At 42.1% G+C, this 15,086-nt stretch overlaps 1 long non-coding RNA gene across 3 annotated transcripts in view; it reads left to right on the top strand.

Annotated features, from left to right (window-relative positions):
- The window catches only part of LOC132678812 (uncharacterized), a 54,172-nt gene extending 40,460 nt beyond the window's left edge, over positions 1-13,712 (top strand). For 2 of the 3 annotated variants that reach the window (XR_014137275.1, XR_013554127.2), the window contains exon 6: positions 12,618-13,712. This is a non-coding gene — a long non-coding RNA (uncharacterized LOC132678812). The remainder of the gene's footprint in view (positions 1-12,617) is intronic. The other variant, XR_014137276.1, reaches the window with a different exon arrangement.
- The last annotated feature ends 1,374 nt before the right edge of the window (positions 13,713-15,086 follow it).

Genomic DNA, 15,086 nt, shown 5'->3' with positions numbered 1-15,086 from the left:
TCCTTAAAGTGCTTTTCCAGCCCCCGTGACCCCTGGCTTGCCTGTGTGTTCAGAGGTTAAACTACCTCCAGAAGTTTGGTGCCCTGGCTGTGGGTGGTGAGGGTATGTGTGTGGGAAGAGTGAGGTGGGCAGTGATAGAAGCTAGCTGGGACTGTGTGGGCTTCTGCCCCACTTCTTGGCCCTCTTCACCCCTGAGACTTAATTGTGAGCAGTGCACTACCATTGTAACACTTGTCACATTGTGTACTAATCTTTTGTTATGTGACTGCCTCCCTGCCTGTGGCTACGAGCTTCCCAAGGAGAGAGACCTTTCCTATTGGTGTGTGTCACCCAAGTATCCTGTGCAGTACCTGGGAAATATTTGTTAAATGAATGAACAAATTGAGTGATTGTCTGAGTGAGTGAGTGAAAAAAATGCAAGACAAATCCTGATATTACAGCCAGACCATTTTTGGGTGCTCAGTATGGGGAAAGAAGAGGGAGGTGGGGAAGGCCAAGGCATGGAGGAACACAGCCTTAAGTATGTGGGCTTTGGAGTGAGAAAGCCAGGGCTCAAATCTGGGCCGGGCTACCTACCAGTTGTATAACCTTGGGCAGGTCACTCAACTTTTCTGCACTTAACTTTCCTTATATATTATAAAAGGATTATTTCAAGTAACAGATTGATTCAATAAATATTTATTGAGTACAATGTGCTAGACACTATTCTAGGTGTTGGGGAACCAGCAGGGAGCACAGTCTTTTGTGGCAGCCATAGAATCACGCTGCTCGGAGCAACTTTAAGAAAGGGGTGCAGTTAGCACCTGTGAGGGGTGTAGTTAGCTTCAGCCTCCCTCCCCTGCTCCACTGTGTTCATGCTGAGGCTGTGGTGAGGGTCGTAGGGCACTGCAGCCTGGGCTTTTCTCAACCAATCCTTCCTTCCCTCTGTCTCTCCATAGGTGTCACACTTGCATCAGGGTTGGAGGCACACCTGCCTATTCCTGCTCCTTCCCCCTTTATCCTTCTCATATGTTTCTCCCAAGAATTCCCCTGCATGTCTAATTCTGTTTTGGCATCTGCTACCTGGAAGGCCCAAACCAATAGCTTTGTTCTCAAGAACCTTACCCAACAGAAGTCAAATAAAACATATCTCTGAATGTTGTTGTGAGGATGAAGGAGATGATGTTTGAGAACGGCTTAGCAATAGGCCGGCACCCAATAAGAGCTCAAAGATGTGCATTGTTGTTGCTGTTATTGTTATCTTCATTGATTTTGTTGCCGAGGTGAGCAGGTGGAAAATGGTATCTTTCAGGTATCAGTTTCGTGAGTTGGTTTAACCCAGTGGACTGCACCTGACCCCAGGGAATTCTTCAGAGTTTCTTCAGGAATAAGAGGCTACAAATAGAAATGGCAAGCCCCAGAAAGATGCTTTGCAGCCTTCAAGGACTGAGCATGGAGATTCCAGAAGAATCTTCTGATTCTAGGAAGGTCCGTGTGTGGAGGGAGAGAAGCCTAAACAGTAGGCTTTGAGCTCTGTTCCTCACTTACAGTAGCAGTTGCCACTCACTGAAGCTTGGAGGGAGAGCCATGGGGCAGAACATGGTGAACATGAGGATAAGAGTATGGAGTCAGGCTGCCCAGATTCAAATCCCAGACCTGCCACTTACTCCCTATCTCCCATGCTTGTTATGTAATTTAAGGTAATAAAGATAGAATGGTCAGCATAAAGTGTCTGAACACAGTTAGTCTCCTTCCTTTCTCCCACAACGTTTTCATTCCATTATCCTTGGAATAGTTAACGTGAGTGTAACTTCTTTGGGTTGGCAAATTATGGCTGGTGCCTGGGCTGAGTCCCTGTCCTGATTCTCTGTGGATTATTGGGAAGAAGAGGAAAGTCTCGCAAAAGAAAGGAGGGAGGGCCTTTGGGCACGGAAGAGGAATAGGGCTTTTTCCCTGGACTAGTATTTATTGAGGAGGCACCATGTGCCGGCCCCTCTCCTGGGTGCTGGGTTTATGAAGGTGATTAGGACCCAGACACCATTCCTAAGGAGTTCAGATACCAACTTGGAAGCAGACAAACGAGTATGTAAATAGTGCACTGGGTCCCATGACAAGGCAGACACACAGAGTTTGGGAGCATGTGACCATGGGTATAACTGTTTTTGACATTTCTCCCCTCCCAGAGTGGGTGACACTTCCATGGCTCCTAGATTTTTTTATAGCGTACAGGCATACTGTTGGTATTCACTCTTAATTAATATGCATAATATTAGAACAGGGCCTATCATGTAAAAAAATCCTCAAAAAGTGTTAAATTAATGGGCATAAAGCTTCAATTATGCACTATGAGTAAGTTCTAGAGGTCTGCCCTACAACATAATGCTTATAGTTGACAATATGGCACTGTATTGTGCACTTAAACATCTGTTAAGAGAGTAGATTTTTTTTTTTTTAAGTTTGAGAGAGGGAGAGAGAGAGTGCACAAGCTGGGGAGAGGGACAGAGGATGAGAGAGAGAATCCTAAGCAGGCTCCCCGGTTGCAGGGCTCGATCCCAGGACCCAGGGATCATGACCTGAGCTGAAATTGAGTCAGATGTTTAACCAACTGAGCCACCCAGGTGCCCCAAGAGAATAGATCTTATTTTAAGTGTTGTTACATTAAAAACAAAACAAAACAAAACCAAATCAAAACAAAAAAAAAGTGAAGGAAAAAATAGAGGATATGCTACAGCTCATGAGTGCCCAGAACAAATATATGACTTCTAAAATTTATCATGTACTATTCACTGCATTTCAAAGTGAAAAACTGTGGGAGAAAGAAAGTGTCAGCTATTGCAAATATATTTTTTGAAAGTTTATTTATTTATTTTTGAAAGAGGGAGAGCACAAGCAGGGGAGGGGCAGAGAGAGAGGGGGGGAACAGAGGATCTGAAGCAGCCTCTGTGCTGACAGCAGGGAGCCCGATGTGGGGCTTGAACCCGTGAACTGTGAGATCATGACCTGAGCCGAAGTCAGAAGATACACTGACTGAGCCAACCAGGCGCCCCTCAGCTATTATAAAGGTTACCATCCTTGATTGTTGTTTACTGTCTTTTACCGACCAGAATTCTGAGGTTCTGAAAGGTGAAGCCCCTTGCCTGGGATCACACAGCTGAGTATGGGCGTCTTAGTTACTAGCAACCACGTCTCTGGAGTTCCAGCCTACTGCTCTGGGACATTCTCAGAGTGGCTCACTAGGTGGCGCTCTTCCCCCGGGAGAGGAACTGACCAAGGCCCCAGCCATAGACTAGCCTTTTCTCATTAGAACCTAGCACTCTAGAGCAAACAGGGATTTAGAGAGACAGAGGAATAAAGGTCTGGAAGTATGTCTCTGTGCCCAGAGTCATCCACGGTCACAGGGTGGTACTGGGGCAGTGTCCTAGTTGGCTCAATTCCAAATCTCCTTTGTTTCCCATGTGGCATCCCTTGCCCACATCCCTATAGCTGCTTCTGGACCCTTTCTTACAGAGCTAGGTGCTTCCCTGTTGGGCAGTTGCTATGCTCTGCTATCTGGGTGTGGAGAAGGTATTTAGAAACTGGGCAGGGATTTGAGGCAGGCTGGTGGACCCCACCCCCTGGCCATTTCTTATCCTTTTCTAGAGTCCTTCAGGGGCAGTATGTGTACTGCTCAGGGCAGAGACCCTGGAACCATATCACCCTTTGTCCAAACTCTCATCCTCATCCTCCTTTTACCAGCTGTGTGCCTTGGGCAACTGGTGAACCTCTCTGTCTCATTTTCCCATCTATAAAATGGGAATAATAGAATACCTATCATATAGGGTCTTTGTGAGGATTGAGTTAATATATGGAAAGCACTTAAAATAGCTATAAGCATGTGGTAAGAGCTATAGAAGTGTTTGGTCTCAGTATTATAATTCACTAGCATCCTTCAGGGATTTAAGAGTTTACGCAAGAATGCCAATAAATGTCATCATACTCCTCACCTATTCAGTCATCCTATAATATGCTTTTCATAATAATGACTGCCATCTACTTGCAGTTATGCTGTGCAGTAGGCTAAACCTAGGATTTCAATATCTCAGTTAATCCACAGAACAACCCTATGTTACTATTCCCAGCGCAGGGTTGAGGCTTTGATAGGACTAAGTCGTTTACCTAGGATCACACAGAAAGCAACAGACCTGGGACTCAAGCTCAGACCTGTCTGATGAAGCTTTTTACCACTACACCATTGTACCTTCTATTCAAGTCATTTACAAACACCAAAACTAGCCCCCAGAGGAGCCCCAGGCATCAGCTATGCTCACAGTGCAGAAGTCATCCTTCTCTGGGGTGAGGTTTCTTATCACTCTTATCCTAGGAGACAAAGGGGCAGATTTCATAGATGCCTCCCTACTCCCCTGCAAAGACACAACATGCTTTGACTGACAAAGAGGCCTCTTTAGATTAGAGGTGAGTTAGCCACGCAGCCTTCAAGGGCCATCTTCCCCCATCCTGTTTATTCTGAAGCTTGCAGGCTTGGCTCTTACTTGGGCAGGTGGGGAGCCTTAGTCTCAGGCACGTGAGTTCACTTGAGTTCTAGGCGGTCCAGGATGTAACACAAGCTCTCAGTGACTCAGGCCAGCCTATCTGGGATTTTTCCTCTCTTGGCATGTGAGAGAGTCTGTACAGCGTTGACATCTTTTAGCCAAGAAAGAAACAGCAGGCACCAACCTACAATTGCAGAATCATAGAATGTCAGGGCTGGAAGGGACCATTGGATGTGGAAATAAGGATCCTGAGGAGGGAGGGGTTTTGCTTTGGATCACATCAAGCAGGAAGGACAGTGGCCAGATTTAAGCCTTTACTTGTCCTTTAGTACCCTTCCCACGACCCTCAGCATCCAGGAATACTGAGAAGAGGCCTGAGTTGGGATGAGGGTGGTGGCAATGTGCATTCCGTCTACTGAGCATATGTGCATTCAGCCAGTTGACTTTCTCTTGAGAGCGTATGTGATGATCCTCTATAAGTTTCTAAGCCCCAGCACTATTGGCATTTAGGGCTGGCTAATTCCTTGTTGTGGGAGCTGTTCTGTGCATTGTCTGATGTTTAGCAGCATCTTCAGTCTCTACCCACTAGATGCCAGTAGCAGACCCCCGTTTTGTGACAACCAAAAATGTCTCCAGGCATTGCCAAATGTCCCCTGAGGACCAAAATTGTTCCCCTTCCTGCTCTCCACTCCTGTTGAAAACCAGTGCTCTAAAAGCCGGCTCTTCCCTTCCAGAAAGATGTATCAAGAGCCTGCTATGAGCTATGCTGTGCTGGCACATGATTCAAGCAGGGGCTCTGTCCTTAAAGAACGTAGAGACTAGCTGTGAAGACAAGGCCGCACAGGTGGCAAAGTTTGGGAAGCCCCTCCACAGAGACAAGAAGTAGGTACTCTGAGGAGCACAGGGGCAGACCACACTGACTGGGGAGATCCAAGAAAGCTTCAGGTAAGGACGTGGGGATTTTCTAGGCAGACAGAGCAAGTGAGGGACATTCCAGGCAGAAAGAATGGAATGTACGAAGGTAAAGAGTTGTGAGGTGTGACGTGCTGCGGGAAAAAGTATTTTAGTGTGACTGTCCTCTAGAGTGCATCTGGGAAGTAGTGGGGGAGGAGGCTGGAGAGAGGCAGTAGGGATGATGATAATGACGACAGTTCACACATATTAAGCACTTACTATATGCCAGATACTGCTCCAAGTGTCTTACATGTATTGTGTCTTAATCTTCACAACAATCCTTTAAGAAGCTACTATTATTACTTCTACAGATGGGGAAAATGATGCACAGAGAGATTAGGTAATTCGCCCAAGTCACACAGCTTGGGAAGGTTATGGAAGTTTGGTTATGCTTATACCAAGGGTTTTAAGTAGAGCAATATCGTTGTCCGTGTCTCAGTTACCTTTTGCTTCATAACAAACCACTCCAAACTTTCTGGTTTAACCAACACCATTTTATTACATCTCATGATCCTGTGAGCTGGTTGGGGTTCACGTGGGTGGTTCTTCTATGGATCTGGCTCTGGGTCTCTCATCAGTAGCAGTGAGACAGTGGCCGGGGCTGAAGTTTGGGACTGGATGTCTGGCACATTGGTATTTCTTCATGTGGCTTCTCTATTACTCTTTGTCCTTGTGGGCCTTTCCTCGTGACCTCTCTCCAACAGAGTAGCCTGTTCTTGGTGGCTCAGGAGCTGCCAAGCCCTCTTAATGTCTGTACTCAGGATGTCACTTCCTTTGTATTGAACTGGTCAAACTCATCACAGGCACAGCCCAGATTCATGGGGAGGGAACAGGGGGTTCATCTCTGGTGGGATGATCGGCCTGTGTGTATAGGGAGGGTTGTGAGGCCATTTTTGGATACTAGATATCACAGCCACATTTTTATTCCAGAAGGGATATTCTGGTAGCATTGTGGACATGAATTGAAGAGGGCAAAACTAAAGATTTGAAGATGAATTATTAAGTCATAATAGCTTTGATAATTTTGGTTTAGTCGGTCACTTAGCATCTGTCTTTGCTTCTGTACTGTGGAAAGACCAGAGTAATTGTCTTTTTTTTTTATGTTTATATATTTTTGAGAGTGAGAGAGACAGAATATGAACAGGGGAGGGGCAGAGAGAGAGGGAGACACAGAATCCAAAGCAGGCTCCAGACTCCGAGCTGTCAGCACAGAGCCCGACGCGAGGCTCAAACTCACAAGCCATGGGATCATGACCTGAGCTAAAGTCAGACGCTTAACCAACTGAGCCACCCAGGTGCCCCGATTGTCTTTAATAATAATAACATAATAATCATGCCAGCATACATTTATTGAGTACCTACTATATGCCAAGCACTATGATAGTACCTTTCTAGATGATTTAATCCTCACAATGATCTCATGAGGTATATATATCCCTACCTATTCCTATACTGGATAGCATAAACAATTTATTTTCTTATAGTTCTGGAGGCTGGAAGTCTAAGATAAGGTGTTGACAGGGTTGTTTTCTTTTAAGGCCTCCCTCTTTGGCTTGCAGATGACCATCTTCTTCCTTTGTCCTAGCAAGGTCTTTCTTCTGTGGGTACCTGTGTCCTAATCTCCTGTTCTTATAAGAACATCAGTCATATTGGATTAGGGCCCACCCTTATGACCTTTTACCTTAATTACCTCTTTAAAGACCCCCATCTCAAAATACAGTCACATTCTGAGGTACACATTTTGAGAGAACACAATTTAGCCCATAGAATCAAGAAATTAGCATATACTCATGTAGTTAATAGGTGGAAAGCTGAGTTTGACCTGAGTCTGATTTTGTGCTTCTTTATTAACTACTCCTTATCCTGTTACCCACAACTGTGTTCAGTTCTTGTCTCAAGAGAAAAATAGCAAGGTGGAGGAAGATACCAAACCTGCTTAGCTTTGCATTTAGGATCTATCTGTTTGTAACGTGAGCAGACATTGAATTCCAGTTACGTGTTCTGTTTCCTTCACCTATAGTTCTATCATAGTGATCTTTTTGGAAGGACATTGAAGGGTGACATATCCTGACAGAATCATAAATGAGAGTGATAATAGTGATCACTAATACTTGATGAATGTGTTCCAGATAGAATGCTAAGTGCTTTACATGCATTATTTAATTCTCACAGCGATCCTATTAGAAAGGTACTATTGTTATGTTTCCTATTTTACATATGGGGAAGTTAGGAGAGTAGTGAGTTAACCTGTCTAAATCTACCCTACTAATAGAAAGTGACAGGTCAGGCTGAGCACTCAGGAAATCTGAATCTAGAACCTGCACTTTTAGCTATTATGTTTCCATATTGACTCTGAGAACCTGGTGAAGAATAAATCTAAACCATTCCCACAAAAATAATCTAAGCCAGAGAAGACTCCTTAGGCCATAATTTTTCTAAAAGTTTTCAGTTGCAACTATCAAGATACTTATTGCTATGTATCAAAATAAAATACTGATACTACTACTTCTTGATTTATTAATTTTAGAAATCACCTTGTAAGTTGCTGTTATGAGATAAAAATGTCTGTCTGTTACTTCCTCCCTATCCTTTCCTATAAACTTCTATAGTCAAAGGATAATTTTTGTTAAAACAATATTTATTGATTATTATGTTATATAATTGTTATCCACTGCAAAGCCAAAATGTGTGTTGTGATTATATTTCCTTCTTTGTATAACTTTTTGTTTTTCCTGGAGTTGATGTTTTTTTGTTCATTTTATTTGCATTATTTCCAATGTATCTGTCCTTTTCTTTGCTGTCAGAGCATTCATGGCCTATGAGTAGTTTTTCATACTCAAATGGATATACTTTCTAGAGCTTTCTGGAGATCTCCTGAAATGTAGGATTTTTGTCTATACCTCTAGTATAGACAAGTTTTTCATTAGGCCTTACACCTAGTTGTTATTCTGGGAATTCCCTTTGCTTCTTCTTCTTCTTTTTTTTAATGTTTATTTTTGAGAGAGAGACAGAGACAGTGCATGAGTGGAGGAGTTGTTGAGAGTAAGGGAGACACAGAATCCAAAGCAGGCTCCAGGCTCTGAGCTGTTAGCACAGAGTCCAGTGTAGGGCTTGAACCTGCGAACTGTGAGATCATGACCTGAGCCAAAGTTGGATGCTTAACTGACTGAGCCACCCAGGCGCCCCTTTTTGCTTCTTTTTTATATTGGAAACTCTGTTTCCTGGCTTTCATATCTTATTTTACTTCCTTGTTCTGGTTTCTGTTGCTTTCTTCTTCTTTTATTTTTATTTTTATTTGAGAGAGAGAGAAAGAGAGAGAGAGAGAGCACATGTATGAGTGGGATAGAAGGGCAGAGGGAGAGAGAGAGAGAGTATTTTTTTTAAGTTTATTTATTTATTTTGAGAGAGAGAACAAGCAGGGGAGGGGCAGAGAGAGAGAGAGAGTCCCAAGCACAGAGCCTGTCAGCACAGAGCCTGACACGGGGCTCAATCCCATGAACCATGAGATGATGACCTGATCTGAAACCAAGAGTCAGATGCTTACCAGCTGAGCCACCCAGGTGTCCTGAGAGAGAGACTCTTAAGCAGGCTCCATGCCCAGTGCAGAGCCTGACATGGGGGCTCTATCCTATAACTCTGGGATCATGACCTGAGCCAAAATCATGAGTCGGATGCTCAAATGACTGAGCCACCCAGGCACCCCTGGTTTCTGTTGCGTTCTAAGAGAGGGTACATGGAGATACATTTTTTTAAAGTCCTTGCTAATCTGAAAATATCTTTTTTCCTAATCTTACTCTGGATTTGCAGCTTGGCTATATAGAACTTAGGTTGCAAATCATTTTCCCTTGAAGGCATACTCCACTGTGTTCTTAGCTTCCAAGGTCATTTTTGAGAAGTCCAATACCATTTAAAATCCTGTTCCTTTGTATGTGACTTATGTATCTGGACACTCCTAGTTCTTCTGTGTGTCCCTGGTATGCTAAAACATGGCATTGGTCTTTTTTCATTCATTGTGCTTTCAACTGGAGACTCATGTCCTTCAGTTCCAGGAAATTCTTCTTAAATTATTTCTTCTATAATCTTTTCTTCCTCTGCTTTCTTATTTGGGCATTGAATTCACTTGAGTCTCTGAGTCTTTTATCCTTACATTATCCCAATTATTTTTCATAATTTTGCCTTTTTACTACTTCTAACCTATTACCTTTTTAATATTAACCATCATTTCTGTTTTCAAGGGCTCTTTTTGTTTTTTGTAATACCTTTTTTTTTTTTTTTAAATTGATGAAGGCAATATCTTCACTTATCTTTCTTGGTGTATTATAATTTTTATATGAACCTTTCTTCTGTTTCTGGCATCATCTATTTCTTCCTGGTTCAATTTTTTTTTCTTCATTTGTCTTGTTCTCTGTATTTCATGATGGAGGCTTTCCTCAAATGTTTGGTAATGCTTAGTTATCACTTGATATTTTAGGGTAAGGCAAAAAACCTAGCCCTGTGTACACAGGTAGAGCTTATCATTGTTGGGTTTTTGGTGGGAATCTTTCTGTTTTGTTAGGGGCGTCCCAGATGTCACTACCTATGGTTGTCTTTTCCTGACACAGTTCAGTTTTTTTTTTATGAGAAGAATCCTTCATCTTCTGCCTAGGGTTTACATGCTTTGCCTGTATTTTGGGAGCAGTCAAGGAACAAGATTGGGGGTCCCATTGCTCAGGATGCACTCTTACTGAGTCTCCCCATTTTCAGACCCTACCTCACTCCTGCTGGCTACTCTGCCACTTGTACAGGAAGCTAGCACCTCCCCAGGGCAGATTTCCCAGGGATTAAGCTTCCCTTTTTCTGCTTGGGTGAGGGGTCGCTGCTTGGCTGTTGGGACAGGGGAGGTTTCCAGCCCTCATCTCTACCCCAGCCCATCCCTCCATCTCAGACTGAATTGTTCAGAGCTTTCCCCCCGCTAAGACAGTTACCATCCTTCCATCTGCTTTCCATCTTTTAAAAATGAATAGAACAAACGCCAATAAGCACATGCGAAGCTGCTCCACATCACTAATCATTAGGGAAATGCAAATAAAAACCACAATGAGATACCACTTCACACCAAGAAGGATGGCTATATATCAAAACAAAACAAAAACAAAAACAACAAGTTTGGGGTGGATGTGGAGAAGTTGGAACACTTCCACACTGCTGGATGTACAATGGTGCAGCTGCTGTAGAAAACAGTCCAACGGTTCCTCGAAAAGTTAAACATAGAATCAACATTTGGTTCAGCGATCCCACTTCTGGGTATATACACAGAAGTTTTGGAAGCAGGGACTCAAATAAATATTTATATGCCAATATTCATGGCAATGTCGTTCACAACAGCCAAAAGGTGGAAACAACCAAATCATCTACTGACGAATGGATAAACAAAGTGTGGTATATCCATATGACAGAGTATTATTCAGCCTCAAAAAAGAATGAAATTCTGTCAATTATACCTCAATAAAGCTGAAAATAAAATATAATCTGAGTTAGTATGGGGGGAAGGGAATAAAATTCTGATTCATGCTACAACATGGATGAACCTTAAAGACATTATGTTAAGTACAATAACTCAGACACAACAGGACAAATATTGGTTTCATTTATATTATGTATCTAGACTAGTCAGATTCATAAGAGACAAAAAATAGAATAGTGTTAACCATGGCAGAGGGGAGGAGGGAATAGCGAGTTGTTTAATTGGTACAGAGTTTCAGTTTGAGAAGATGAAAATGTTCTGGAGATAGATAGTGGGGATGGTTGCATAACAAAGTGAATGTACTTACCGTCATTGAACTTTATGTTTAAATATGATTAAAATGGTAAGTTTTATGTTATATATGTTTTACCATAATAAAAAAAAAATGGAAATCACTTGCCTACTTTGGTTTCATTTCCTTTTTTTTTTTGGTCTGTGTGAACTGTTTAAAAGAAAACAACAGGCCCAAAATGGAGTCACTTATGTTAACTTCCCATGTCAGCAAACCAGACTTAATACCTAACCTACCTGCAATTTAAACCCCTCCAGAAATGTTGCCTTTAACGAGTCAACATGGAATCTCCTGATCAGCACTAGAAAATTTACTGATAAGCTCCTTCCATTCCCCTTAGGAGGACGACCTTGCCTAAAACAATACATTCTTTGCTAATAATTTTTTTCTTCTCCCTCTATGCCTTAAAAAACAAAACAAAACAAAACAAAAAAAACCTTTCCTTTTCTGTAGCTCAGTAGAGTTTCTTTCTGTTTGCTAGATGGGCTGCTGCCTGATTCATGAATCATTCAAGAAAGCCGATTTGATCTTTTTAATTACTCAGTTGAATTTTTGTTGTTTAACAGGATATATTCCTTTTTAATTTCTTTTTTAAACTTTATTTATTTATTTATTTTGACAGAGACAGAGAGACAGCGTGAGTAGGGGAGGGGCAGAGAGAGAGAGAGAGAGAGAGAGAGAGAACCCTAAGCAGGCTCTGCACTAAGAGTGCACTAAGACTCTTCGTGCAGAGCCTCACATGGGGCTTGAATCCACAAAACCGTGAGACCATGACCTGAGCCAAAACCGAGAGTTGGACTCTTAACCAACTGAGCTACCCAGGAGCCCCTCTTTTTCAATTTCTTTACTGTCATTTTAGTGGAGTCTCAGGAAAAAGAGACAATAAATGTGGGTGGTCAATCCACCATGTATAACTAATTTCCCTCAAGTATTTTTTTCAGTTTGGTATATGGATAACACTGTGCTAGAGAGTATAAATGATTGGTTTCCATGTCAAAAAAGGAAAAAGTAGCTGGCACAATACTCCTTTTAGACTTGTATGCTATCAAATACAGTTTGGGCTCTGAGGTCACTAGAGGAGGAAGAAAATGGATTTGCAGCAATATTTAATATATTTGCTGTCATTTTGGACTATAGCCCTAAGTTGCCATAGCAACAGACCAGAGCAGGAACTTCATTAGAGGAGGAACTCCTTGGATTTTAACCATGTTATTCAATCAGGCATGAATGATGAGGTAGACCATCACATGGCACCCATAAGATCTTTTACTTTGATAAGGTGCATAATTAGCTAAATCTAATAAGTCTTTGGAACAAGTAAAACAACAACCTAAAACCTTGCTTTTTGCATCTTTTCTAGAGTCATCAGTAGTCAAAAGATGTCCTTGGAATTTCTTTGGTGGAATTATCCAAAGCATTGCTAGCAATAATATTTGAGCATCTCATTCATCAGCAAATGGCAGGAAAGGACCCCAAAAGATTAATGATGGGTAGCAGCTTACTGTTACTGGCATTTTGAAAGAAGAAGCCTGACATAAGCAAGGCCATAAAAATAAAGAAATTATAATAGTCAAGTTTTAGGTCTTTGTCACAGGTGAATAGGGAGCTATTTCTTGGAGGGAAGAAGGGCACATTCTTACACACACACACAGCACACACACTTGGAAAAGCTTCAATAGCAATTTCAGTGCAACAAGTAGTGAGTCCATATTGCTAAGAGAATTCAGAATAAAATGTGATCAGAATCAGGTAGGGGTGGAGTGGTGGTAATTACTACCATGAATGGACTCCAGGAGGACAAAAGCTTTAAGTAGAGTTTTGGAAAAAGAATCACTCTTTTTTTCAAAAAAAATTTTTTTAACGTTTATTTTATTTTTGAGACAGAGAGAGACAGAGCATGAACGGGGGAGGGTCAGAGAAAGAGGGAGACACAGAATCTGAGACAGGCTCCAGGCTCTGAGCAGTCAGCACAGAGCCCGACACGGGGCTCGAACTCACATACCGAGAGATCGTGACCTGAGCCAAAGTCGGACGCTTAACCAACTGAGCCACCCAGGCGCCCCGGGAAAAGAATCACTCTTGAGGACTTTCTGATTCATTAAGATCTTACCATCACTGCAGATACTCAGTTTGTCTGCTTGTGATTCAGTCAGACTCATTTCAAACATTTCCCCCTTACCAGCCTTCCAGGAGGCACCAGAGAGAGCAATCCATTGGAATCATATCCTAGTGAACTTACTCAGGCAAGTTATTTTCAAGACTTTTTACCAATGCTGGAAATCAATTGTTTTGTTGACTCTGCAAATATTCTTTCATTGTGTTGTTCTGCCCTGGATACAATTGTAATTGTGGTATAGTCAAACATGTAAATGAAATAAATAGCTTTTTTCTGTTTTTGTTTTGTTTTGTTTTGTTTTGTTTTGGGTGGGAAGGAGGGCAGTTGGCCAATTCTAAATCTCTGAGCAAGGTACTGTATGGTTTACAAGAAGGGCCAAATGTAGCCCCTTCATGCTCTTAAGGGACAACAATAGGAGAAATGACAGAAGACAATCAGTGATTAATTACCAAATGAGTGATAGATACCAGGTGGTCCTAACCTGAGCTTCTCAGCCCCACAAAGGTAATGAGGGGGACATTTGTGGGGACAATGTGGGGACAATGAGGGAGGGGTGTCTGTGAGCTATTTTCAGTACTTCAAAAAGACTAACCAAAAAAGCTCATATTTACCAGAGATTAGATGCAAAGGCTAATTAAACTAAAACATCAGGTTTCTTTGCTCTGGGCTAGAATTGTATCAACTCAGTATAGAATCACCAGTTACCCCATGCTGACTGGAAGCTCTGACTGACAGTTAACCTTGCTTTAACAAAACACGAGAAAACAAATTATTATTTGATAAGTGTGTTCTGATTGATAGACAAAAAGTATTTCAAAGCATAGGACTTGTGAAGGGAGGATAAATGTTTGCTTTGGGTGAAAAGACTGAGAATTGGTGAGATAGACAAGAAGTGACTAGGGGAAGTTTAATGTGGATAGAGAGGGCAGGAAAGGAGGGTCACTTGAACAGGGCTGTAGAAGATTGTAGGATTCGTCTGCATAGTGGCTCCCAAAGTTGGTCTGCACTCACAGCATCAGCACCGCCTGGAAACTTCTTGGGCTTCACCTGCTGACTCAGAAACTGGGGATGAGTCCCAGTCATCTGGTCTCACAGGTCCTTCAGATGATTCTGACATATGCTGCAGTTTGAGAACCACAGATCTATAACATCCTTTCCCAAAGTTAAAGGATCAGTGGAGTAGGAGATGATTCTTTTTAATTTTTTTTTATTAAAACTTTTTTTTAAATTTTTAATGTTTATTTATTTTTGAGAGAGAGAGAGACAGAGTACAAGTGGGGGAGGAGCAGAGAGAGACACACACACACAGAGAGAATCCGAAGCAGTCTCCAGGCTCCAAGTTATCAGCACAGAGCCCGATGTGGGGCTCGAACCCACAAACTGTGAGATCATGACCTGAACCAAAGTCAGACGCTTAACCGACTGAGCCACCCAGGCACCCCTAGAATAGAAGATGATTCTAAGAGATACGTATTCAGCCTTAAACAAAATGAATCACTATTGGAAATCACTATTTCTAATCTCTTGTGCCTTTTGATAACATCACAGAAAAATATTCATTCTGATCCTAGTAGGTCTTTAATTTTTTTTTTTAAGTAAGCTCTATGCCCAGTGTGGGGCTTGAGCTCATGACTTTGAGATCAAGAGTTGCATGCTGTACCAAACGAGCCAGGCACCCCCCCAGTAGGTCTTTAAAAAGAAACACTGAAGTCT

Source organism: Panthera onca, chromosome A2 (assembly GCF_046562875.1).
Source record: "Panthera onca isolate mPanOnc1 chromosome A2, mPanOnc1 haplotype 2, whole genome shotgun sequence".
NCBI classification, from domain to species: Eukaryota; Metazoa; Chordata; class Mammalia; order Carnivora; family Felidae; genus Panthera; species Panthera onca.
This window is presented reverse-complemented; position numbering and strand designations above follow the sequence as displayed.